Source organism: Falco rusticolus, chromosome 4 (genome assembly GCF_015220075.1).
Source record: "Falco rusticolus isolate bFalRus1 chromosome 4, bFalRus1.pri, whole genome shotgun sequence".
Classification (NCBI taxonomy): domain Eukaryota; kingdom Metazoa; phylum Chordata; class Aves; order Falconiformes; family Falconidae; genus Falco; species Falco rusticolus.
In genome coordinates, this window is record NC_051190.1 from 94,794,901 (window position 1) to 94,822,843 (window position 27,943).

Genomic DNA, 27,943 nt, shown 5'->3' on the forward strand with positions numbered 1-27,943 from the left:
TCAGAGAGGCAAGGCATTTAAATGCATATTTGACATACTTTTTGCAACTCTGTATGTTTCACTTCTCAATGGGGCTGTGGGTGGGAGAGGAAAAGGTTGGTTTCTTATGGATTTGAGTATAAAGGCATCACTTGGCAATTCAAATCATCAGATGTTCCAACTGCCCACTGCTAGATGCTGCCACATACAGGAAAAATACATGCCAGAGATCACCGTTCTGCATATTCAGAGGGAGCACTTACAATCACTGTCTTGTCTCCTCATACAGCAGCATTATACAGCCATCACACTGCAATGCCAACATGAGCAATTTGTCATTAAACATTCAAGCCACTCATTCTTATTTGTGCATAACAATATTTACTATTCTCAAGTACCCCGTGTCACTGGATTATATATGAAGCCTTGAACAATGAAGAAAAAGCAGCGTCTTTTGAAAGGTCCAAAACTGCTGCTGGCATTTTGTAAAGCAATTTCTACAATGTTAGGTTCTGGTCAGTCAGAGAAAGGTTTCTCTCACATTTTGTCTCCATTTCTGTAAGGAATTAAACCCCCCATATTTATCATCTGTTGAATAATGTCTGTATATGTCCCCCATGTAAGAGTCTGCAAAAGATAAAGCACATTTTATCTTAGACAAATATACTAAGCCAGGTGCAGCAAAAGCAGATGTAGATGCCTGAACTCTGTTACATTAGAACCACAGTTTGTTTGTCTCTGTCATAATTTTACAGAAAAATAACTATACTCATGGGTATAGTTCCTGTAAATTATTAATTTTCCACAACTCCACCCTCACCTTTACACTAATGAACAAAGCCAAAGACAAACTTCACATTTCCATTTGGATGCTAATCAAATGCCGCCACACAGCTGTTAGTTAGCATTTATCATATGGAGGGCTCTTAGTCCCTTTGAGGATATAAAAATAATTACTGACAACTTGCAGATGAAGGATGTGAGAACCAGAAAACCAGAGGTTGGGTAGTATCAGCAAGTGGAGAAACAGAGTTGGTCAGCCTGAGAATGTTAGTGCACAAGAAATAAAAACTTAGAATTTACACTAAACTGGCTAATCTCATCTATGCTCATGTGAACATGCCTCCAATTTACCTCCAAGAAAATAATGAAGTAAGATAAACTTTACTAAAAGCAGGTTAATAAGATTACATTAAAGTTCTACAGGCATTTGAGTAAAATTTAAACACCTTTAATTTGATTTAATGTACTTAAATGAGGAAGTAAAGAAACTAGAACTAAAGCCACTTAAATTCTGCTTAGAAGTGCTTGTATAGGAGTACTATGTAATTTAATCCACTTCCAAAGCATATCTTAATCCAGATTAACTTTTTCAAGTATTCCTATGCAGACAAACCCTGAGCATATGCTAAACGCATAGGCAGCTTTCTCAAAGAAGATAAACCACCTTATACTTAGCATAACAGATTGAGATTACTGACAGGTTGATGGTGACCTATAAATTCCCCTTATGACATACCAATATCCCAGTTACATACCCTCAAGTAACAGAATGCAGATATCCTTAACTTCAGGTTCAATGTTTCCCATCTACTGGAAATTAAAAGTTTATTTCTGAGCTTATAGCAAAAACCAGTTTCAAATAAGGTCTTAACCATATCTCACAGTTTTACTGTCCCTTAAATCCAAAAGGAAGATTCTACATATGACATCTAATCTTTTACCTACCATTGCCAAGATCGATAGTTGATACAGGCTGCTCTATTTAATTTCACTGTTTTAATTAAAATCTTAACTTTAGTCAGAGTTTTCCAGGCTTTCTTGAGACTCAGCGATGTCTTGCAGGAGGTTTTGGAGGGCTTGATAAAGAGGCTCTGACTCTTCTTTGTGCAAAGCTTCCTGATATATATATATCTAAAGGCCACATGTGTAAAACCCTTCACCAAGACAGCCCAAGTTGTCTCTGCATGACAGGCAGACATCAGCTTGCAAACTTGTTTGTAAAATGCCTTGTGGCGTATGGACCTGCAGCAAGGACTCCGCCTTGCGGTTCTGAATATTTGGCAGAGCATGGCCACAGCTGGAGATGTACTTTGTCCTCAACTCATCTTCTCAGAGTCACTACTCCACAGCAAAGCCACAGAAACTGTTCTGTAGGCCAGGTCTTGCATGAAGCCCACAGGCAACCACCCCACCTAACCCACCTACCACCTTACGGTGAGGTGGGCCTTAGAAGCCAGCACCAGCAGCCACAGGTGAGATGAGACCTGAAGCCAAGCAAAGAAGTTCTACCAGGTTTCATCACTGTTCCCCCAAATAGGGGAAGAGAAAGCCACCCTGCCCTATCCAAGGGGGAAAGCTGGGAGGGGAAGGCAAGGAGGCTCAGTTGTTGAAGTGACAGGAACTAACGCACAGCAGGTTGGTGTGTGAAGTCTTGGTCTTGCTGTGAAAAACCTACATTCCCAATATGGTCAACTAATGAAAGTAACACTTAGAAAATGAAGACAAGTTGTGGAAGCTTGTGCAGAAGACTATAAACTGTGTTTTCGCTAAGGTTTTAGCTTAAGTTAGTTAAATTATGAACCCACCCTTTTTCATAGTTAATTCAAGGATACAGAGGAAACTAGAAATGCATCTCCTCCCACTCCTATGACCAGCCCCCACAGAAAAATATTTAAATAGCAGAGATTTTTAACCTAGAACAGAGAGCAATATTCTATGAAGTATCATGTAATTTAAATAAATCTCTCTCATTAACTTCAAGGCATTCTAAAACACATCATCACTGCTTTATTTACTTGATGTTTCACACTAGATCTCTCAAACATTAGTATACTTCTTTTATAGACACAAATGTGTAATCATAGATTTACAGTCAATGTATTTAACTTGTAAATTTATTCTGAATAAAATTAAATAAATCTTAAAAAAGTAAAATATTCTGTAGCTATGTAGTTGCTTTTTTGCTACAGCCCCATTATCTAAGTATTCTCTACTGTTCTCAAGTCATAGAATTCCTGAATATTTTAACTGCATACAGGCAAATAATCTTTTTCCTTCTAAGTTCTTATACGGGTCATTGTTTTAGAAATAAATGCCTCACAACTCTTCACACATTTATCCTCACAGTGCCCCTCTCAGGTAGCAATACTAGACAGCATTAGCTACTAAAGCAATAAAAAACTAGTAGGTAATCACGTAAACCAGAAGCATACAAACAACAGAATATAGGAGCAAAATCAGCATTTGAATGGAATCCTGATATAAATTTACTCAACTTTAGGAGCAAGAAACAAAACTCAGGATCTTCTTCCGTGACTTATGAGGCTGAACCTCAACTGTTCTTGGGAGAACAATTTTGGGTTGGAAAGGTCAGAAGGATACAATTCCTCACAAAATATGCAAGCAATATAAATGGAATGCGAAGCGCATTCACCCTGTGCTATTAAACACAACTGGGAACAAAATCTGAGGTGAAACGAGGATAAGCATATGCAGCTTAACTGAATATATGCAAGGTAATAACCCAAAGCAACCGACTTTTTTTTTTCTCCATCATATACCTGGAGTAACTACTTAAACTGTAGTGAAACAAAGATGAGTAACTCACACAGCTAGGGGGGTATATACAGTACATGTGTAGCAGATGTGACCAGGACTGACTGTTCACCACAAGGAATACAAAGTATTTTCAAGTACTTCTGTCACATCAAGAGGTACAAGAACAACTTTTGAACTCAAGAATTACAATCCCACTTCTGCACAACAAAGCAGCCCCTCTTCCCTGATGCCATGCTTTGAGATTAGACGTGGAGCACATTCACTCTCTGACCAGAGATGGCATTCAAAACAGTCCTCCATCATGAAACTGGTGTTTGTGGTGGGGAACCACAAAAAAGTTCACATGGGATGAAATAGCCATTAGCACAGGTGGCCTGACAAGGTACAGATGCTTCTTAAAACCCTTGGCTAGACCTTCACCTCGAGATAAATACTGTCTACCTAAGCCCCTGTCACACTGTGGTCCCACCTTCAGCCTGTGAGGTATGGCCATCACCTTCTGAGGCTAAACCACTAGTAGAAAACTCACATGTGGAAGCCAGATGGGGCCATCCCTCCACACACCAACCAAGACGCGACCATGATATACACTTGCCACACGACTTGGATCTAGTTGTAACATTCTAATAAATTCCCAGTTCAGTGTGGACCAACTTTCCTCCCTACAGGCTTTTCACAACCAACGCCGCTGACCCAGGCTCCAGCAGAGTATGAGAGTAGACAGCAATAGCAAATCCATTGGAACGCAGCAGAAATGCCCAGCACTGCCTGGATTCAGAGCCGTATGAAAGATAAGGGTAAGGAGGTCAGCCAGCTCCCCAACAACAACTATCCTGAAGGGACCAAGTTTATCCACACTAGCCAGATGGCTTCATAGTTTAACGAGCTATGTAATGTAAGGTATAGTGCCATTCAAGTGTCATTGCAATGATAACATATCTCTAACCTAAGTGGAATAACCAGTCCATAAAGGGCAAGCATGATTAAAAAAACCCCACAGAACTACAAAAAAAATCTACCTGTAACTCTGATTCAAAGCAGAGTTTGCTAATGCTAGACTGCACTGTGTAAACGCTGCTTTGCAAGGTGGATGAAAAAACAGGGATAGGCAATACAAAAGTGTGTCTGATTTCTGTAAAAACAGGCTATTACAGGGATACAAATTATTTGACTCGCTATTTATTAGGTACCTGTAGAGTGCTCAGTCTTATCCAAGTTACAAAGAAAACTGTCTTCTGCTTTAAGAAACTGACAATCTAAATAACAAAAGGAAACAGACAAGGTGCAGGGAGAAGCCAGCAATGAATGAGGAATATTTTGATCATGTTTTGAATTTGATTGCTTCCTGTCAGCACCTCTGAGCTGGAGTTCTTGCTATAGACTTGCTGACACGTGGGCAACTGTGGCAGAGCAGAGTATTGGTAAGGCATTTCAGACACAGAAGTAGCACAGAGAAAGCCAAAGTCAATATGAGAAAAAAAAGACAAGTTTGGAATCACTATTAGTGCAGGAAGGAGAAGCTTGTGTGATGTCTTAAGTTATCTGAAAAGAGCTTAATATGAAAAGAAAGAAAATATGAAAGAAAGAAAACTGCCAGCACCTGATACTTAGAACATGAACTTAATGCAGAACTGCAGTAAGAAATCACAGTGGAAGCTGATATAATGGCAGAAGGAGAGACCAGAGCAACCCTGCTTTACAGAACTGTTAGAAAAACCAACACGGCTATTCAGGAGATGAATCTGATGAAGCTCAGATGATGAAAGAATCAGCTGTTTAGTGCAATACAAATAGTTATGCAGTTAGGGAGGAAAAAAAATAAAGATGAGTAATTTTTATGGGCAAGCTCTCAGCCTTGGGAGCACACTCATTACTAGAGGTCCAACATGTCATATTTCTTTATAAAGTTTATGAGTGAACTAGCCAAAGGTTCCTTCGGCAATGTAAAAACACTTCTGTCACTGGTGGGCTTCATACAAATGGGGTTTTGTTTTATTAAGTGTCTTCCCCTACCCTACCCAAAAAATCCTCAACCTACAGCAGCCTTCAAATTTTTTTCCCTTTCTCATCACTTACAAACACGAAAGAGACTAAGACATTGTTTGTTTGTTTTCTTTACTTGATATGAGACTATTTTTTCACCAGTTTGGTGGTACTCCAAGTGAAAAGGACAGCAGATACACTCTTGGCAACTGTACAGGGTTGGTTTTTTTTTTTGTTTTTCTGTAAAACACTGTGCCAGCTTTCTGAGTAACCTCACAAATTATACGCTTTTTCTGACAGATGACAGCAGACTGTAGTTAATAAACAAATTAGACCCATATGAAAATGTGATTCACACCCAATGTCATTATTCCAAAGAATAAGGTGGTACCTGGCTACCAAAGAGGACATCCTTATACATAAGCCTTCAAATGAAATTTTTTTCCTGGACCTTTGCAAAGGTCCTCAGCACTTAACAGCTCCTGTGCAAAACTCTTCTAGCAACAGAAGAATCCCTCGTACAATGAAGCACAAAGGTCCAGCATGAAGCTAGTCAAACAGAACAGTCTCCTCACACACAAAGAGGTATTGGATGGTTACACTGAAACCATACGAAAGCAGAAAAGAGTTTGAAAAGTTTCAGATAATTAATTGGCTCTTTTTCATTAAAAAAAGAAAAAGGAAGATGCAAAGCATAAAAATCTGTTATGGTAGCAACACTTTCACTGCAGGATGTACAAATCACTGTTTCCTCCTAAGTCTGGCTACAGCACAAAAGACTGATAACATGCACACACGTGGTACAGCTCGCACTAAGGACAGAAGGATTCGATAGCCAGCCTGGTTCAAACACTAGTATAGCGAGAGGTTTAAGTCAGGCAACAGAAGCGCTCTCAGTCAGTGCATGTAAAGGATCACCCTGCTAAAGGATTTTCATCCTGAGACCTCGCATGCATGTACTCAAAGCAAGTAGCTGTTGCTGGCACCGTCGGCCAGAACAAACACACGCTTGTGATTTTGCAACAAACGGATGTCACATCCCGAACGAGTGCATTTCAAGCCACCATACGCTACACAGAGGAAAGTTTATAAATAAAACCCCTTGTTCCTTCCCCCTCCTCTCTCCCTTGTCGGCAGCTCCAGGTCCAGCTCTAGGGGATGAAGGGGATTACTGTAGAAAGCCGGAGAGATTGGCAGTGTGACGGGGCTAGGAATAGGAAGTCTAACAGACACGGGAGACCTGCCTCAGTGACTGACTCAGCTTCTGACCCACTGCATGAACTTGGCCAAACTGCTTCTTGGTGCCACCGCTCCTCTCCCAGGCTCTGTATGATCCTATACAATAAGGCCAGTATCTTCATGGCAGTGACTGCCTCTCACAAATTTTGGTGAGAAACAGCCTATAGGCTTTCATACCTTCGGAAAAAAGGGAGCTGATTTACTAGGATCTGTCACATCAAGAATAAAACCATATTTTCACTTAAATAATGAACAATAACCACACAGTTAAACCTGCTAATATTCTTATAAAATATGTACAGCTAGAAGAGCGGCATGTTGCTCTCATTCACAAGTTTGCTGTATCCTTATTGACGCCCACGATCTCCCCTAAAGATCTATTTACAGAGACACTTCTCCCAGGCTTCAAGTTTTCCGTTCATGTCCTTTCTTTCCCCTTCTCTCCCACTTTATCCCATCCTCTAGCAGAGCCCCTCAGTCACGTTAGGCAACTGTCTGCGGTGTGACATGGGGAACTGATCCAAGCCTCCAGCGAGCAGAAAAATAACCTGAAGAAAACCAAAAAAAATTATTTTTATCCTGGATGAGTTCCCTGAGTGAGCTTATTCCCTACCACAACAGGTGTATCAACATACCTGAGGAAAAAGCAGAGCAAACCAAGCTGCAGCGACTGCTGACAGAGATAAATGTATCCAATAGCAGGGCAGGAATGTTTTTAAAAGATTAATATTGGAATAGGGGTTCTCGCACTGGGGAACTCTTTAAACATCATAAAATGGACTTAATACATATTCCTTATGTTGTTCACAGCTTCCTTTGCCAGTTTGGCTAATTATACGATATTTAAGTTTAAACATATGTTGCCTCCCTTGCAGTGAATCCTCTCCTCCTACATGATACAGCAGTGAAGTCATCTTGCTGACTTCAAGCCGAATCCTGCACCCTCTCAAGTAGGTGGGCATTTTTAGTTCATCTGGAAAGCAGTCCAGCCCTGAAAGCACAGTGATTCTTCTTGCAATAAGCTACCAGGAGCTCTACCACCACAAATAAGCTGAAACATACCATCCAGCTGCCATATGTTAAAGAACAGCATAACTTCCACCATCCTGGGCATATGGTTCTTAAAATATGTAAGAGACACTCAGGATGCATCTGCATTAATGTGAAAGGTGAGCCAGCAGACCAGAGGCTTTTAGTCTCCTTCCTTCCATACCATCAGCAACTGACTTAAAAAAAAATAAAATAAAAAAAAAAAATAATAATCTTAAACAAAGACACATCGGAAGAAAATTCCAAATAGAAGGAAGTGGCAAAAGACTAAGCCAAAAGAAGAATTTAGAACGGCAAAAAATGTTGCAGCCCTTTATGAACCACCACGTGCTGCAGACAGGAAAATCTCTTTCAGTTAGTGCGTTCCATGTTACGAGTGCCTTCAGTAAGCAGAGCAGCCAAGTACACCACAATAGCTGCGTTTCATTAGCTTAGCATAGCAGAGTATAGGATTTAAAGGGAAAAGACAGCAGCTGAAAATAATTGCATTAAATTAATGTTAACCCACAAACCCAGAAGAGGCACATAATATTCAGCACTGCTACAGAAGTGGTAACTCAGAATTAATGTCTGTAGAAGATGAATAATCCTTCTCTGACTGGGATTCAAAATCCTAAAGGAAGAAAGTTCACCTCAAACAGGGTTCCCCCGGGGTGGGGGGAAGGAAAGAAAGGAAAGCATGGCCTAGTTAAAATATCAGTAGGTAGGAACACAAACTGTAAAATGATGTGGTTCCCAAAGGACTAACATTTTTTATGGTTTATACACACATTCCCACACATTCCTGCTCAAAAAGGACTTTGAAAATAAATCTAATTTTAAGAACTGTAAATGAAATAGACATGTGAGAATTTAAACACTTAGGGCAGAAAAGACCAAAACCTCAGAGACGAGGGCAAAAAAAGCAGCCAGAACTGGAGTGGACTAAAACACAGCCAGCGGTGACAGCTATAATTCAGTCAGTGGATGTACTTTACAATAGTCTATGGAGTCGCATTGCCACAAGGGCTTAGAAAAGAACAATACCACCAAAAAAAGGTACTTAATAAATCCAACAGAATGGAGAGACACAAGACAAGCTTAAGGAAGCATGCCTTCCTCAAATTGAAGAGGGAATTTATGCTAAGCATGGGATGGGGAGCTTAATTATTTTTTAAAAAGATGCCCAGTTACAGCACCTATTCATTCCATCAATGAACAGGTACCAGAAGTAAGCAATGGTACTATTGGCCAGGAAAAAAAACAAAACTCCCCATTTCTTTCTCCCAGTTCTAGCTGGAAACACCAGCCTGGTCAGGCCCTTGGCTAGTCCCAGGTCAAAAGGAAAAACTAAGCCACCAGCTGAGATCTGATGAAAGAGATGGTAGAAGCTACTATCAGACCAGCTGTAAGAAGACTTCACCAGTACTGGTGGCTCAATAGACACTGGCCACCTGAATTTACATGGCTTTTCCACCTGATGATAAGTAATAAATTCTACCAAAGAAGCAAGCCAGCATTTGGAAATAATTAACATCCTATTTTCCTTAGCCATCTTGTTCAGGGAAGTTTTTACTTCCCTTCTGCATCCCTGTAGAATTTAAAATATTTACGAAGAGACAAAAAAATAATCTGTGGACTCTAGTTACCCCAAAACTAACCAGCATGGGTTCATGCTTTAGGACGTTTTTAAGCTCCAAAAGACTCCCTATCAAACACATAAAATTTAATTTGTAATCCATCCTTACCAGGCAGTAAGAAGTTTCTTTTAAGCTGAGCTCCTCAGTAAAGCAAGATTTTATAACTCTTCATCTGTGTTTGTCTACCATCTGCACAGCACTATCCCATATGGACACACAGTACATTTTTTAAAATGTTTTTAAGTCTCCTTTGTTAGCAGTATTATCCCCCAATTCTGCTGTTTTGTTGTATGATCAGCACAGCACTGCCAGAAAGTGAATAAAATATAGTGCTTCACTGAAGTTTTGAAGTTTTTAATGTTTCGTGTAAGTGGTCCCAAATATTTTTAGGTAAACACCCTGATGAACACATTAGAGCACCCTGAATCTTACTTAGCTAGAAGACCCTTTATAAGTACTCTGACAGTGAGGCTTTGTGTCCAGTAAAATCACACCCTACATGTTTCAGAGCAGAAGTCAGGTAAGTTATGAGACAGCAATCTGGTTTTAGCACAGGTTTTGGCTTTCAGGCCTGTCATTTGTTTTGTCTTAGGAAAGTGAGAGATTCCTTTTCTCACACATTTGTCTGACCAAGCAAAGCCAAGAGCTTCCCTGTGAGCAGCAGGGCTAAGGTAAACCCATCTGAATCCCTGGTGGGGGTTTCCAGCTGTTAAATAAGGCCCACACCAGGATCTTTTCCTTACAGTTTCTGCTCCATGCAGTTTCCTACTCTCACAAAGCCTGCCTGAACTTTGCATCTTTGGGACATTCCTTGCTCTGCTGACTTGGCTTGACTCAAACGACAATTTAAAAGTCACTGTAGCGGGGAAAGGGGAAAAAGAGACACAAATCCCATACATACAAGCAACAGAATCTGCTGGTGTTTCTAAGGGTACCAAGCTAAAAACTGAGACAGTGCAGGGGGATGACCCAGCTTTTGAAATAGGAGCCTCTCTGGCTCACCACACCTAGTAACAACATTTTGCCAGCAGAAATCCATCCTAAAGCTTTGGCTTACGAATGCTGGAAACTTCAAGTAACAAAGACAATTACACCTGGGGTTCTCTTTTATACATGACTTCAGTTAATACTTCCATTTCACTGTTCAAGATCTCCTTCCAGCCCAGCAAAACGTGGCATTTTTAAAAAGTTCAGTAATGGTAGGGTTGATCAAAAAAATACCTGAAGTTAAGCAACTCTATAGCCGGTGCTGCTCATTCTTACATTTTCATCAGTTATTTACACAGTCATTCCCACTCTGATTTAATCTTTCCTTTCTTGATTGCCTACATCTACATAGAAAATAAGAACAGTAAATCAAAATAAGCACTTGGTGGGCACGTTGTGGTGAGATCACAGCAAGATCCTGGAATAGCAGAGGCCTTCTCATATGGAAAAGGCTCGTGGAGTTCCCGTGCAGTTCAAGTAACCATCATCTGACCCAGTGAGCAATACTGAGATGGACACAGCCCTCTATGGAAACCAGCTGTAAACCGAGTGAACACCCGGGGAAGCGACAGAATCGGCATCCAAAGCTTCACAACTAATGTGTCACATTGTGCGATCTAGCCATATTGCTGCTTGAAAACCAGCACGAGACCAGAGCTTTTTAATCTTATCACATGATAGCACTCAGAAGTAAAAAGTGAGAAGTGGGGGGACAAAGTCCCCACTAGAAGGTAAGCTTGAATACACAGCGAGAGTTTCACTTCTCTGATTTTCAGTTCTCTGACTGAAAAAATAAAAGATGTTATGGGGTAGAAAAATCAGGTATTGTTTAGAAAAGGTATACTTGGCCCAAGGAGAATGATAAAAGAATACTTAAAATGTGTTTGTGATTCATCACTGTTTAGTAACTTCTCGTGAATGCTAATGTGTTTCAGAGAGATAGAGAGGCTTGTGCAGGTGTGACAAAAAAGATTAGTCAGTTATTAGTAAGCTGCTGGCTTCACTGGCAGCCACACTGCTGGAGCTGTACACTGCGTAAAGGGCCTGCCAGTAACTCTCCACGCACTGCTGATATTTAAAACCGCCAGGACAGTCAGGACAACAAGTTATATCTGCAAATATTTATTTCTTTGCCTGCCTCCATGGTAAATTTTGTAGTTAAATCAAAATGCCACATGCTAAAGTCAGTGTGGCTCCTCTTCAGGAGCAAGCGTAAAGAAAGGATCTAAATTAATCCAAAAGCCTCTAAACTAATTGAAACGGTAACTCACTGCCTTTACAGGACCTTCAAAGAAGGTGCTTATTTCAGCAGAAGTTTATCTACATGGATCTATCTACACGAACCAGCACAGGCAGGCTGGTTTAAATTTAAACTTCATCTTGCTTTAGTGTAACTACTCCCTTCACCAGTAGCTTTACAGCAATAAAACTTTATTCTCTTTTAACACTCTGGAAATCCAGTCATTTCCACAGGCCTCACAACAACACTTAGAGAAAATTTTCAGGTGAGTTGTCTATTAACCTGATACCTAGCATCCTTTTCTAACACAGAAGTCAGAACAGCAGGAAGGACCGTTCAATTTCATCCATTTTCAGCTTTCAAGAAAATACACTATGATCCCTTAATTACAAATGATGTTCAGGCCTTAAAAGGGGACCCTCCAACAGATACTTAGGAAACAAAACCCAACACCCAATGTTTTCGAAGAACAACGATACAATCCAAGCAATCGTGCTCCAACAACTGCAAGCCAGCTCTGGCACTGAGAAGCAGTCTGGCTTTGGCTCTGTGCCTCACTACACACGTGAGACACCCAACTGCTGCAGCATAATGCTCATCCTTACTACGAGACAGACATTACCACCTTTGTAGCATAGTGGATTTCTGAAATAAATAGCAAATAATCCACTAGTGGCTTAATTCATTAGCTGTACAAAATTCTCAGAGTCAAAGGTCAGTTAAATGAGATGAAAACCATTAATCCAGCTCACTTCAGACTCTTCTGACAAAGAACACAGCCATATGCCCGTGTTCTTTTTCCAGCCACAGTTCCTATTAATTTTGCAGGTACTCAGTTTCCATCTACAGTTTAATGGCTAATTTCTTAACATTCACAGGCATTAAAAAAGTAAGCAAAGAACCTACTGCCCTATGGTGCAGTTACACTATGTGTTTGCACACATGCACATGTGTACATGGATATGAAAGCCAAATATTTTGATTAAAAGAATGCTTCCTGAAGGAAAATTACAATCTCATCTCCCAAATAGCAGAAATCCTCATAGGAAGACTTTCTAAGCCATTTAGAAAGTCACCATTGTCAGAAGCATAGCTGAATAAGACCGGTGCTTCCCACTCAGCTGATCTGACCCATGCATTTATTTCTACATGATTATTCATGCCTGTAAAGCAGAAAAAGAGCATGACCCATATCTGTTTTGGTTTGTGCAGAATCAACAGGATTCAACAAAACCCAAAACTTAAGCGCATATTTAATTGTAATTTAATGGGAATAAGAAACCTTCCAGTCCTCACACACATGCACACCTTAAAAGACCCAGAGTAATCTAGGATTGGCCTTAAAAGCCCGAGAGCTCCTAGCTCAAGACCTTCCATACTTCCACTGCAGCCTTATGGTAGACAACCCAGAAAGCTGTCTGCTGAGGACTCAGTCTCTGTGACAGCAGACAGAAAGGACAGGTAGGAAAAAAAAAATCAAACCACCAAACAAACAAAACAAAACACAGGGCTTCCTCATTCATGCCAGGGGATGCAAAGGTTGTTTATTTACATGCTACGGTCTTGCCCTGCCACCAGCTAGAGATTTTGCACCCAGTTAGACAATGTATTATATTAAAAATAAGCACGTATTAAAGCTGTGGAGGAGTGAGGTACTACTGAGGAATATTTACCTGATTAATGTGCCATTATGTATCACTCTTCCATTCTTCAGAGCCAGTTGTAGGTTACACAATGGCCCAGCAATATTGAAACTCCATTTCCATACCCCTGACAGACTAAGCTTGTGGGGCTGAGTCAGGGGAAAAACCCCGAAATATGTAATTATGTATCACATAAGATTTAAATTACTAAACTGAAACACTAGGGATCACCCATTCCCTGTTCCAGGCTTCTCTTGCAAAAAAGGCGATGCCTAAATAAACTTGACAATACCCTCCCCTCCCCTTTCTGGGTCTGCTAAGGCTTTCCCCTTCTGCTTGCTTTATTTCTCTTTCCTCCTCCTTCATTTAACCTTATTCTACCACTGTCAAAAGTTTCAAGGAACATGAACGTTTTTTTCAGCCATTTCTTTGCAATGTCAAGTCCTGCCTTTTGCTACCAGTCTTGGTACACCCCCCTTCCACCCTTCCTAAACTATATTCCATTCTTTCAAGAGCAGCATTTTCTGTTGATAGTGCCAGAGGCCAGGAAGGCTCCTGGCAGTACAGCTCTGACAAAGAGCCTGAAACTGAACAATGTCTTTTTTTGTTAAAGGAGATAAGGAAGTCCAAGACATGGTTTTTAAAAGGAGTATAAAATAAAAAATAAAAATTAAAAAAAAATAATGCCACCGGCATTGGCAGTTTTTAAATAAAACACACACAAATTTTCCCTTCCAAAGGGCCAGGTAGCATACAATGGCTTTCACCAGCAACGAGCACCTGCTCCTCCTACCTACCTAAAAATGCTCTGCAGAAAAGAAGGAAAAGACATTGCATTGTGGATCTCATATACCCACAGACATAAATAACACTCCAGTAATTCTGCCCTGTTTCTACAAAAGCCAATGGTGAGGCCAAATGCTACAATTTTCTGCTGGTTCTTCCCAATACAGTCTAGCTCTTCTTTTGACAACTGTACAAGGCAAGCCATTGGCAACTGCAGAAAGATGCCATTTTTTGTCAGAAACAGTTTAAACGAATTACTGCAGAAAAACACATTATTTTATTCAAATGTTTCAGCAACCCAATCTCAGTGTGTACAAGGGTAACAACGGGGAAACTGCTGCTCCTGAGACACAGTTGCTCTGCTAACACAAAATAGAGAACATCCTTCTCTTCCTAAATACAATTATCCTGCTTTAGTGGCACACCTGTGAGAAAGCAGCGAAAAACTTTCTCTCTCATGGTATCCAAATTGTTCTGCAAACAGCAAAAGCCTTTGCAATTATCACATATATCACACTCAGCTTTCACTGATTTTCTGAATTCCTCAGTGGGACCAGAAGTAGTTGAAGACCAATGTTAGACCTTCGAAAGGAAAAAGTACCCTTGAATATTTTAACAGTCTGCAACAGTTTCTCATACAATGCAAGGAAGGCACCTTCCTTTCTTTGAACTCATTTTTTCATTAAACACTGTTAAGTGCTGAACTGCGAACCCATGGACTGACTCTCTGCACAGAGGTTACACACTGGTCACAAGTAAATAGTCAACATTTACAGCACTGTGGATCTGAGATAATTCTCTTTCTTCCTCTTTTAAAGGCCAAACTCTCTAGTGGCTTGACACTACTGGACTTAACGTGTTATGTTATCAGGAGGAACTGAGTTATGCTAGCAGTTCAAGTCTACCTGGTTAACATTTTTACTGGAAATAGTATGGCAAATCATTACCAGCTTTTCTCGTACGATACCAAGATAACCACCTGCACAGCTCTTTCCATTAAGCCAGGCAAAAGTTACAGATTAAGTTCTTCTTTGGGAAAAAAATACCACAACCCCCACCCCACCCCCCCAAAGAAAAAAACACCCAAACTCACAAAACCTCAAGATTTTTTCAGTTTTAAGTGTAGATATCTAGACATCAAATCAGCATGAATACAAAATATAAAATTCTGGAGAATGCCAAGGATTATTATTCTTCAACTAAATCATATTGCCACTTCATGATTTTCATCTATGGACAACCTTTAGTAACACACAGCAACTACTGCCCAAAAGACAGAACTGTTGCCTATAGAATCATTGGAATAATCAATTCACTTTCACTGATGAAAGACTTTTTTAAAAAAACCCATGTTTTCTTTGACTTCCATGCTCATGAGGCTTTGTGCCAGCATCCAATTGAGAAATTAAAACAAACAACAGCAGATATCTCAAACTGAATCCAACTATGAAATACTTTTTTTTTTTTCCTTCAGCGTATACTAAAAGAATTCCAGAATTTCTGCCTACAGCCAGTATGTAGATGGATTCAGTAAAAATACTGGACAGTCAGGCCCTAAAGGAGCTGCCCTGAGCTCCTCCCGGTGTTCAGTGGGAGCTTCTCCACCATTACTTGGTACATGGAGAAGTTCAATTTTGTCTCTATTTGAAAAAAATTGATTGTAGATCTTCTCTGCCCAGTTAGGCTAAATCAGCTCACCAAGGCGCTGCAGCTACAGCAGTAACTTCATATTACAATCTGAAATACAGTAGGAGAGAACACGAGTTCCCACCGCTGATGCATAGTCCATGCTGTCCTTAGGGAAGGCAGCTCCCCAGCTTTTATTCAGAAAATAGAAGGGCAGATAGCAGGCAGAATGCAGACATAAAAGGATATATTTGCAAGCTATTTTTAAATTAAGATTGAGAAGATGCTCAAAACAGCCTCCAAGTTCCCTAACTGCTTCAGGTTACCAATACAGAACGCACCCATGCCTTGCTCCCGCTTGTAACTTCTCCACAGACTGGGTAAAGATCAAGTATCCATGCTGACCATATCAGGCTTACCTGTCCCTTTCGGTAAATACCGTGGATTAAGAGATCTTGCTGCAGCTCTCACAAGCCGCCAGTATTACAACCAATTACTCTATTTCAGCAGTACTGCTTTTGTCAAAACAATAGATTCAGATTCATTTTGTTAAAAGACACTTTTCTCCCAAAGCTTCTCTTTTAGTGCCTCTTGTCTCATTCCGTATGCACGTGAAGCGACAACACACATATGTTTGAAGTACGGTAGTCCATAACTCTCTCTCCCTTTGGCTAATACTGATAATGCAGTTAATTACATGCAAAGCTGTAATTATACCTGCATAACTAATGCCTAGGTATCTCCACACACATGAGGCTGCTGGAATCAGACTGGGATAAGGAGCTAGAAGATGCAGAAAATGTTTTATGAGCCTTTCTAACTGCAGTTATGCCTACTGCTTCCTACCAGGATTCACCCTATGTGGCAGACCTGAACGCTCCCCATCCTGCGGGAACCCTGCTGGCACCGAAGCGTCGGAGAGCAGCTGTCCTGAGGATGCACCCGCTTGGGACCCCAGTCCTTACCTGATGCAACAATTGAAACTACATCCTTCCAGTGTCCAACCAGTGACTTAGAGCATCTCTTCCATCACGTTGAACTACAGAGCTGCACAATGTCATCCCATTACAATTGCTTATCTCGGAAACGGAACCTGCAGCAGCACACACTGGGCCTGCCCAGGTACTGTCTGAATTCAAGTACTGGACACCAGCAGTCAGGAAGCTGCACTGACTCAGGCTTACCATTGCCAAATTAAATTAAAACTGCTGGTTTCCTAAATGATTCCAAATTGCCTGCCTGAGAAGCTACCTTTCTCCTCAATCCATATCCACAGCTGGAGCCTCTTTGTCACAGAGGAGACAGCTACCAACAGGACATTCTCTAAAGGGGGCCCTCCACTCTGAATTTCAATAGATCAAGAGAGAAAAGCCTCAAGACAGGAAAGCAAGGCTTATCCCCTTAGTCAAGCTTATGGGGACCAGTGAACACAGCCAGAACAATTAGTTGGAAACAAAGGATCTGTGGGTTGACTTAAGTTTGATTTTCTAGTCTAGTTTGGTGGTTCTCTATTTACCGATTTAGGGGAGGGAAGCCTGACTGCTTTTTCCCTTATACCATCATCCCTCTAATTGCAGAAAAGTAGCCCATAGGCCAGCACAGTTGCTTTTTCAACCTTCATATATTAATTCTACAAAATTAATTCAAAGCCAAAAGCCTCACTGTTTCTAAAGGTGAATAATTTTACAAAATTTAAGCAATTTGGAATATTTAAAAAAAAAAAAATCACAAAACCTCCTGTTTTATTTTGAATTCACACATCCACTGAATTGTGGATGTTTTGATCCCTCTGGCTTATAAACCAGGAAAGCAATTTAAAATTCCAGTGCAAATAGCCCAAGACAATTTTATTTATGTTTGTTTTAAAATAGAATTTGAATTCCAACTTGGATTTAAAATTATGTAGATTAATTTCTTCCCTTCTTCCTCTGCACACATCTCTCCTTTCTCATAATGTGTTTTCTGACTCATTCGCAGCTGGAGGGGATGAAGTCTTTGAAACCTCTGCCTTCCAGAAAACCATCCCAACACAGCACAATGCTACCGACTCTTGCTGTTACACAAACACACACAGACTTCCAACAAGCTAGCTTCCTAAGGTAGCTGAAGGAAAAAACAGGTTATTTTTGGCAGGTCAAGAAATAAAAAGCCCAGGTCACTGCATATTAGAAAAGTTTGTGAAAGGCGCTGTACATTCACACCCTTAAGGCTAACCCAAGAAATATAGACTGAAATCACTAGTATTTTATACAGAGAGAAGAACAGATGCAGAAAGTTCAGTAAGTGAAGTTCAAATGTGTCAGAGAAGAAAGCCAGGACAGAAAAAGGCTCAGAGCAGCATAGGGCAGAAGAAAAAAATCATCTTTCCAGATTTTATACACTGCCTTCCACTATTGCACTTCTGTAAAAATTTCACTTTTGGCTGCATAATATGAAAATTAATCTTTTCAAAAAAGACCACATAAACTGACCTACTTCTAACATTAGTTACAACTTTTAACAACCAACCTAGTATTTTTGTTCAAGATGTGGGCCACTTTTCATGCCCTTTTCTTCCTTTTCTGGAACTGGCACTAGCTGTCACATCTTTAATTACTTGCCATAGATAGGGTTAAAATTGCACTAAGTGGTCCAAAGTGGAAAACACCTTACATTTTCTTTTAGCTTTGTAGGCTTTCTGGTTGGTTGGACCTTTTCCCCCCACCTTTACAATCTTCTCCCAAGTAGTTAACGACCACCACACCAAATGCCTTTTGGTCTTCAATGGAAGTTTTCATTTTTTCAAATTTTCTGCTTTTTTTTTTTTTTTGGAAAAAAAAGGAAAAGAAGATTAAGCACAAGAACAAATTTGTATTCATATCTATAGGAGGAGAGATTACAGACCCACATAAAGTATAGCTCAGAATTAGACCTCATTTCAAGACCCAAATTTTGTGAGTTTGGTGAGCAGAAGAGATGTCAGAGTATGTGTGAAGAGGGACAGTGGGAGGTGGGGTGAAAAGGTTGATAGGAGGAATGTACTTGAACCACAGGGGGTAGAGTTTCAACAGATGAGTGCCCTGGTGCTTGAAGGGAGGGAGAAAAAAGAGAACTTGGGAGAGGAAAAAAAAAAAAAAAAAGAAAGAAAGAAAAAGACAATCACCAATATGCCAGCATTTTAAAAGCCTAGTGACCAAAGGGTATACCAGATATCCTTTCCAGAATGCAAGGACCAAAACTGACGTTTGGGGACTTTTTTTTTTTTTCAGTTGATTTGGCTCAGTGTTATTAAAAAAGTTTGTCTACAAGTCCATGCCCCGAGCCAGCACTTATCAGGTTTCAATTTCCAGCTGAAGCCACGACCGTTGCTATGAAAACTAACGTGCAATTGTATTCCAGAAAGCAAAGCAATGGAAAAGACTGTATTGGAACGTAACAAATACATGCATTGGCACCAAGAGTAAAAACCCTATTATACCAACCTGTGTCATAGACATTTGTTCTTATTATTAGAGAAGAAATGTGCAAGTCAACTTTACTGTCTGGCCAGAGGGTATTATGTGAACACTTATAAATTGCTCATCACCCTACCTCAATAGACTACCACCTTTTTTAAAATATGAAGCAGCAATTTAAAGTCACTCCCACCGTGGTCACTCAGCAAGATTCAACGAAGCATACAGCAGATTGCCAGTCTAGCCAGACAGAAACCTGAACAGCTCACGTGAGGTATCTTCACCAAGACCCACACGCCCCTTACACTTCTGCTGAACTAGACGATACATGTACATTGGCTGAAAAGAGAGAAAACAGGCAAATGGTATTTTCATTTCTGTTACAAATTCAAACACCAGAATTCATGCATGTGTTAAGAATACAGGAGTAGTTAGCTAAGACAGTTCTGTATCCATGGAATAAAGTGCTAAAGCAATCACATTTTTTAGAAGTTTACTGAAATACTGGTTTTGCCAAACTCCATCAAAACATAGCAAAAATTATTTTAACTATCATTTTAAAAAAAAAATTAAAATCATTCACCTATTTTCACAACATTTATGTGTCTCCAATGATTACATAAAAGATCAAGTCAGCATCAGAAGAAACTGAGAGGGGCTTCAAGTCAGCAAACAAATACACTAAGTATACTTCTTACTCGCAGCATGTGCACAATCACAGGAAACAACTACATGCTTAATTTTGCAGAATTTTCTAACAGGGTAAATTAGGAGCCCTGCCTCTTTCAATTCTTACTATCAAGCTGACAACAAGCTAAAAGAAAAACACCTCTGATAGCACCAGCCATCTAGCCCCAGGAACCGTGCACAGAATTTCAGCTGAAGGAGGAAGATTGGCACCCTGAGAGCATTATTTGAGCCCGTTGTCATGCCCTGCATATCCTTCCTTTTGTCCAGCTTCAAAGTGTTGGATGCATTTAACCTGCAGGTTGTCAGCCTCAGACGTTAAGGGAAAAGAGGTCCACGTGGAGCATTTTGTCTGTGTTCACACACACACACACACACTGATTTTTAAAAAGCTCTGGGAAATTGGATCATCTTCAAGCAAGCATGCTCTGCTGTATTAAAGAATGGGAGTTTAAAGCCATCACACCTCCAGAACCTGAAGACCTCAGCAGCAGTGACCCAGCCTCCCTTTCAGCTGAAGCAAGCTCAACAAAAGGCTGGATTATCGAACATGTATTCATGCAGCTGATAAAAAAAATTACTGAGTCGCTGATGATGCAATATTTCAGGGACAGTTTTACACTTCATATGCCCCCCATAAATTTGGACTGTCCAACACTTTGAGCTAGAGACTTTGAAAGAGCATAGGTGATCCCCATTGCAGTCCACAGCTTCTCTTGCAAATCATAAATAAAATTATTTGAGTAATAATCTAAGGGATGCCTGGGAAAGAATTTAAGGACTGGACAAAGTCAGTGAAACCATGAGAGCTGGGATAAAGTAAATACACCAAAGACCAAAGAATAAGGTACCAATGTATAGGTGGCAAACACACAAGAAGAAATTATGAGGAGAGTTTAATTTTGAGAAATAAAAACCAGAAGGAAAGCAGAAGCAAAAGCCGAGAAAATACACAAAGCTAGGACACAGCTATCATTTTCTAACAGATCTGTTTGGGAACAATTTGTTTTCTTATCCCACCCCGCCCCCCTCCAACCCCAGCCTCTTTCCTGAAGATGATGTTTCACAAACACTTTAAATCAACTGAAGTCCATCTGAAAGGGGAAATCTTCTCCCTTAGCACTGACTGGTAGTTCCCGCTCCCTCCTTTGCACTAGTGCTAGCTCCTGTGAATTCTGCAGTGGGATCTGACCGTAAATGGAACACAGCAGAAGCATCAGTAAGCAGACTTACGTCCTCAGAAGCAGCAAGAATAGGTCTCTTATAGCATCTGCATAACATCTCCAGGTAGTATATTCATATTTCTAAAGAACTCCAAAGGCTGCTCACTAGAAACGTACCAAAGTGAGTTCATTTATACATAAACTAAAACACTTCTCTAAGGGGACCCCTACCAGCAGTGGCTTTAAGTCTTCACAGTGCAAGTTAGAGCTGAATGGAAAAATGGCTTGTGCATTACTTCCACGCTCTCACAACTAACTTCTCCCTCCTAGCAGCCATCAAAAACAAGCTTACTGCAGTCAAATCAAGTACTTACAATGGAAACCTGCCACTAGGAGAAACGTATCAATGAATTTTCAAGTGTTTGCCAACAAGCACCAGGTGAATCACTGTTCACCTTGCTCTTAAGTGCAAGGACACACTTTACACACCAATCCACTCGGCAGCTTGAGAAACTAGTAGCTTACCAATGGGTACCACACATGTGGCACCAGCTACTTAGTATCTGCCCATAACAAAGAAGTTTACCTCTGTCAGGTCTCTAATGGAGAAAAGAAGAAACATCTTAGCTATCCCCTGTGGCATAGACTTCTCATTAATACTCCTCTTCAATGTTAACAGTGATCAGAAAACTGAGGAAAACTAGCAGAGAAGTTGTGACATTATCCTTCAATCTCTCACTTGCAATAATGAAAGATCACACCACAAAACCAAATCCTTGCAAATAACTTGATGTAAAAATACTGACTGAAGGACAGCTTCACAATTTCCTGATTATTCTTCCATTCATCTCTGCAATGCCATATGTATGCAGTTTATTTTATGTTAAGTGTCACGTACATATTATCACCTCTTATGATCCGTACTATCAAATGCCTGCCAACACACTGGCTTCTGCCAATTGCTTTTAGTTTCTCTTTCTCCCCTTTTCCAGTGTTATATTTGGAGAAAGGGAAAAACAGAAAAGAAAAAAAAAAAGGTAACTGACTCCAGTAGAAGGAAAATTATCTAAAATCCTTTAAACAGTTGCTCTGTTAAATTGACACAAGTTTAACAACGTGTACTTGGCACATTCCTCTTGCCACGAATACAAGAACCTTTTTCAAAAAAACTCATTCGGAGCAGGGAAATCTTTTAAAGATACAGCACAGGCCTTACTGAATGGTGGTTTGATGGCTGTTACAAAGCCAATTTCTAGTTCCAAGTGTTCAAACCACAAAGACTTCATAACCATAAACCCCCTTTTCTGAAATCTCCTTTTTAACAGGACAATGACTGAACAGGGGAGACAAACTCAACCAACTTATTCTCCCTCAAAGTTCTGGCTCCAGGACAGTGCAAGGATACAGCAGAGGAGAAAGTCTACGAGACCCAGGTATAACTGTGCAGAGAAATAAAGCAGAAAAGGCAAGAGCACTTTTCCTTGCTCCCAAGGTGTATGATGTTTTCTAGCCCCCAGGGCTGCCAAAATCCCATCACCTTCTACAAACTTTTTTTTTTTTTTAATACAACATACTGCACATTCACACCACAGCACGACGAAGACAGCTTCTAAACTGGAGAGATCATTTACTTCAAGGAAACTGAAAATCAAGGGATAGCAGAGTCACAACTGAAAACAATTGTACTTGATGGCCACACCTAAGCCCCAAGCAAATTCCTATCTGAGAATCACAGAATTGGGAATGTTGTGGTTGGCAACATATCAAAAAAGGCTGCTGTCATTAGACCAGGAGGACACTGCACATTAGTGTGCAGGTGCACTGGCAGAGATCTATGGAAACCTTTTCCTAGTTACAGATAAATCTATAGACATCAGTTTCTCACTCCATCACATACTGAACCCACCCAGAGTATCACAAGAAGAAAGCCACACGCCTTATGTGCAAACATGAGACCTCTGCTCCCTATGTATCAACATGGAATACACAAGATCATAGTCCCAGTACCACTTTGTAGGCTAAACACTGTGAGAAAGTGCATCTAGGAGCCCAAACCTTAAAATCAAAAAGAGACTTCTACTAGGTAGCAAAAACAAAGAGCGGAAGGAAGGGTGGAGCACCACATTACTCTTGATCCGCAATTCGCTGCAGGACAGCATCGCTGTCAGGAAGTGCCATGCACACAGCTGCGTTTCAGCAACAGTTACACCTTTATGCAGCCTAAGTTTTTTTTCTGAATACTAGCCTGAAGGGGCATAAAAAAAAAAAAAAAATCACTTCTTAGGACCGTGAATACAATACATTGCACCCAAACAGTGAGGAAACAGAAGTGCTTGCTTTTAAGAACACACATAGTCAGGTTATATAATAACGAATACTGAACTGCAGGTACCTTCAGTGACCACATAAGACAACTTACAGAATAAATAGGTAGGAATTTTTCCTATCCCTTCATCAAAATCCATCTGAATTGTACAACTATTAAGTTTTTCCTGGCATATGGAAAATATAAGGAAAAATATCAAAATGTTAAGTGTAGAAATCAGTCCTCTTTCCCCCCCCCCCCCTTCCCCATTCTTCATTTAAAAAAATTCTCAATGACACACATAGCAAAGTTTCAAGCTACAGGGAAGACAAGTGTGTTACACTGCACAGTGAATTTCAAACAGATGACAAAAAGAGACAAAAGAAAGTTAACTACCCCCGCACTCTCCCTGAGTGAACAAACTGGGAATCAGGTACACCTCTAGACTGGTCAAATCATGCACTCAGATCCACAGACTGCACTGACAGCATCTTTCAATAATTTCCCTTTCATGTCATGTTGATGTTTTAGCCATACTAATCTTCATTTTCTCTGACCAGTGAGTTTTTGAGAGTTGCTGCAGTACTTTTAACAGCTTTATGGCACGTGCATTGTTAGGAAAACATCCATTAACACACAAGAGGGATTTTACCAGTAAACTGTCACCACTGTCCTTCCTCCTCCTTATCTAGTTACCGGTCATCAGATTGGATCCTTACCACATACTTATACAGCTCAAAAAAAAAGGGGGCGGGGGGGGGGAGTAGGGGGGGACAGGGCAGAAATCAGGAAAAGAAAATCTTCAAAGAAGGAAAGCAAGCTTGCAGCTCAAACTGGCACAACTTGATGAAAATGCATTTATATGTTTCTTTACTGTGTAATATTCTATGTAAGTCAATCAAGCAGGAACGACAGGGGAAGAACGGGACTAAAGAGAACAATGAATGATCCATAAATGCCTAAAAGATTATATAACTGAGGATGAGACGGCATGTGTGTGTGTGCACACATCTGGGGGAAAGGAGGAGAAAGAGCTAAGGGGAAGATGAGGAAAGGATGCCCTTGGTCACAGGTACAGGACTCTGCACAGTCCTTACTTAGTTTCCCCCTCTTCCCAAAAGATAAGTATTTTAACCTGGGGCAGTCAGGCAGCTGAGGGACAAAAGCAAAAGCAAACCCATCTCCTTATGAACAACACACTTGGAAGCATCCCTTGCTGAAACCGCACCGTAACCGCTGTATGGTGAAACACAGCTCACAGGCAACCATGTTTACACTAAAGCAATTAACACACGGTACATTTCCTGCATCATTATTATCATTGGCACTCGCAACGCGTTTGTTGCACATTTTGAGCCTTGGCAGGTTAAGAGATATTCTTATAAAATTCATTACAAAACGTTGCTGATTCGAAATGTACTCACTGTTATTTTTCAGGAACTCCTATATTTACTTTATACCATTCTCGGGGGAGAGCTGGACAGTTGTGTTAGTTCTGCAAGGAAAAGATATTCAAAATAAACTTCGCGAAGGCTTCGAGCCAAGCAACTTCTAAACCCATAACTTTCCGGACCCGCTACGCACTGGCTCTGCAAGGCTGCGCAGCGCGGCTTCGCACCGCCGCCACCCGCCTTGCGGAACAGCCGCTCCCTAGAAACTGACCAGCGGTCCCATCACCGCTGCGAGCGGCGGCCGAGCGACCGCGCCCCGCGTACCCCGGCCCGCCCAGCCCCCCGAGGGGCCGCGGGGCAGCCGTGCCCGGGGTGCGGCGGCCGGGTACCGGCGGCCCGCGGGGATGCACTTGCTTGGAAGTTGCGGTTCCCCCGCCGCGCGGCGGCTGCGCGCACACTTGCGGCGGTCCTGACCCCCCGCGTTAACCCGGCGCAGGTCCTGCCGCGGCCGCTGCCCCCCGCACGCCGCCCCCCGCCCCGGCCGCCCGCCCCCGGTCCCGCCGGGTGAGGCGAGGGCCCGCCACCACTCACCCCCCGGCGCCCGGAGGTGCGCGGCTCCCGCCCGCCCGCCCGCCCGCCTCCCCTCGCCAGCGGCCTCCGACCAGCGGGCGCAGCTGGGGGCGCGCAGGGCCGCCCGGGCCGCGGGAGGGGGCGGGGGGGCGCGGAGCGGGAAGGAGGCGCCGGCGGAGGAGGAGGCGCCGGCGGAGCCGAGCCGGCGGCTGTGGCAGCAGCGGCCGCTGGCCGGCGGGGAGGGGAGGGCAGGGCGGCGGGAGGAGCCGCTGTGCGAGGCGGGCCGGGTCTCCCCCCCCCGCCGGCCGGGGCCCCGCCGCACTGACAAGCACGAGGCTGCGCTTCCTCTTCCTCACGGCAACGGCGGCCGCTGCCTCCGGCCGCCCCCCGCCCGGCACCTCCCCCGGTGGGGGACCGGCTGCGCCGCGGGCAGGTGCGGGGCTCGCCCGGCCGCCCCGTCTCGGCCCGCTCGCCCAACGCCTCTCCCCGCGCTCCCCTTCAGCGCCGCAGCCCGCCCCGGCCCCCGCCGCTTCCCCCCGCCGCCCCGGGGCTCGCCTACCTCCCAGGGCGGGCAACGTCGCCCGCACCCCGCGGCGCAGAGCGGGGCCGCTCGGCCGCCCCCCGCCGCGGGAGCCGGGCTCCGCGCCGCCGACGCCTCGGTGCGCCGCGCTGCCCCGCGCTATCCCATCCCGGGGCTCGCACGGGCGCTCGGCGCTCCCCGCCGCCGGTCACTTCCTCTTCCTTCCTCCTGCTGGCCGGGCCGCGCCGTGCAGCCCCGGCCGGCCGCCGCCGAGGGGGTCCCGCCGCTCGGAGCACCTGCGGGCGGGGACGAGACCCGCCCGCCGCTGCCTTGCCCCCGCGCCGCCCGGCAGCGGCTCGGCCCCCTCTGCCCCCTCCTCCTGCAGCGCCCGGTGCGGGCTCCGGGGCTGCCTCCGTCCCTCCGCAATGACTGCTTATCCCTTGGCGCTGCGGGTCTTCCCGGAGAGCCGCCGCCGGGCAGCCTCCCAGCCGGCGCGCTGCGGCGTACGTGGATTTCCACTCCGAAGCCGGCCAGCCGCCGAGGGAGCGCAGCCGGGCCCGGGACGCTCCGCCTCGCGCCCCGGGTCGGGTCGGTCCCGGCCGGGAGGGGGCGGCACCGCCTGCGCTCGGCACCGGCTCCCCGCTCCCGGCTCTGCGATCCCTGGTCCCTGCTCCCAGCTCCCCGATCTCCGCCGGCGTTTCCAGCATCCTCAGGGCCCGCCGAGGCCGGCGTGGGATGAGTGCCTGACTCGTGGCTCTCGCTCGCTGGAAGAGTAAAATACCAGGTCTCTGCTTTTTGTTCTCAGTCTCCCCGAAAGAAAAGTGGTCACTAAGCTATTCTAATTTTTCTTTTTTTTTTTTTTTCCTTTCTTTTTTCTTCTTTTTTTTCTGCTTTAAATGCCTTAACTCACAGCCACTGTATGGACTACCCGCGATATGTGATGCTACAAGCCATCACCTTATGTCTTGTAACGCTGCAGGCAGGGAGGTCTTTTTTGTTTGTTGGGGTTTTTTCAGTCTTGTATGTTTCACTTTTACTTTGATAAGCACCGACCGTGCAGCCATGAAGCCTTGCTGTGGTACAGCAACTTTTATCGTCTGGTGTAACAAAATGTATTCTTCGCGAACTATCCCATGATATGTGAAGACTGAAACCTGCAAAACTACCGGCTCTAATCTCACAGATAATTATGTGTGAGAGTATCTTTATGCAGGTTAATAATTCCCAGTGATTTCCTATAAAACCACTTTCCTGCGACACCCAGCTCTTCAGGCCATAATAGCGCTGTTATGCATCAGCTGACATTTACCAGGCTCATTGCCCTGACGGTCCCACAGACGCTCACAATGATTTTTACACCCAGCAGAACTGCCGGGGGCTTTCCAGAAGAGGAAGCGGGACTTGGTTCTCCCCTTAGGCAGTAACACACCGTGTCAGTGAGATGCTGGATCTGAGCAACCACTTCACGCTAGGTCAGAGCAAAAGCTCCAGTGTGAGGCAATGAATGACATGACTCACCTGAGCCACGCGTTACTGTATTTATAGGGCTAGAGCACAGGCTCTGCTAAATGACAGGGGCTAAGACTGTACCCCAAAAGCAGGGAACCCCTTTTCTCGCAAGCAGAGGTTGCCTGCCTGCTCACCCTTCCTAAAGCACCTCGCAGGCTGGTGCGTGGCATGGGTGGCCATGAGATTCTCCCCCACCAGAACCAGGACAGCCAGGCCAGGGCTCCTTATGGTCCTGTATTCTGAAACTGAAATTCCGTGGCAGGAACCCCCTGCAACCAAGGAACGTTTGTTTGCAGCTTTGAAAAGGGCCTTGTAAGTATAACAAGATGTGCAAGAAAGTTTTGTTTACCTCATTTTCCACTATTAGCTCAGAACCTGTTTCCCAGTATGCTTACATGACGGGGGCTGGCTTCGTTTGTGAAGATAAACACACATATATATGGTGGTAGGAAGGATGGTTGGAAGAATATTAAGAATGAACATTATTTTAAATGCAAACTTTTGTTCATCACATTTTTGTTTTTCTCTCAGGCTCAGCAATTAAAATCGTTAAAATTGATTTCAGCTGTATATTACCACAATAGATGCATTTTCAATGGTGCAGGAGAATGTTTATTTAACAATGCTATTGTTACACAATTTAGAAGAAAA

At 43.0% G+C, this 27,943-nt stretch overlaps 1 protein-coding gene across 3 annotated transcripts in view; it reads right to left on the bottom strand.

The window, feature by feature from the left end:
• Window positions 1–26,132, bottom strand: part of ELMO1 (engulfment and cell motility 1) — a 311,155-nt gene extending 285,023 nt beyond the window's left edge. For 2 of the 3 annotated variants that reach the window (XM_037385188.1, XM_037385185.1), the window contains exons 1-2: window positions 25,285–25,426; window positions 24,727–24,797 (exon numbers count right to left, since the gene is read on the bottom strand). The gene's annotated coding sequence lies outside the window, so the exon portion shown is untranslated. Of the gene's footprint in view, window positions 1–24,726; window positions 24,798–25,284; window positions 25,427–25,822 lie in introns of those variants that run through there. The other variant, XM_037385186.1, reaches the window with a different exon arrangement.
• Window positions 26,133–27,943: the final 1,811 nt, after the last annotated feature.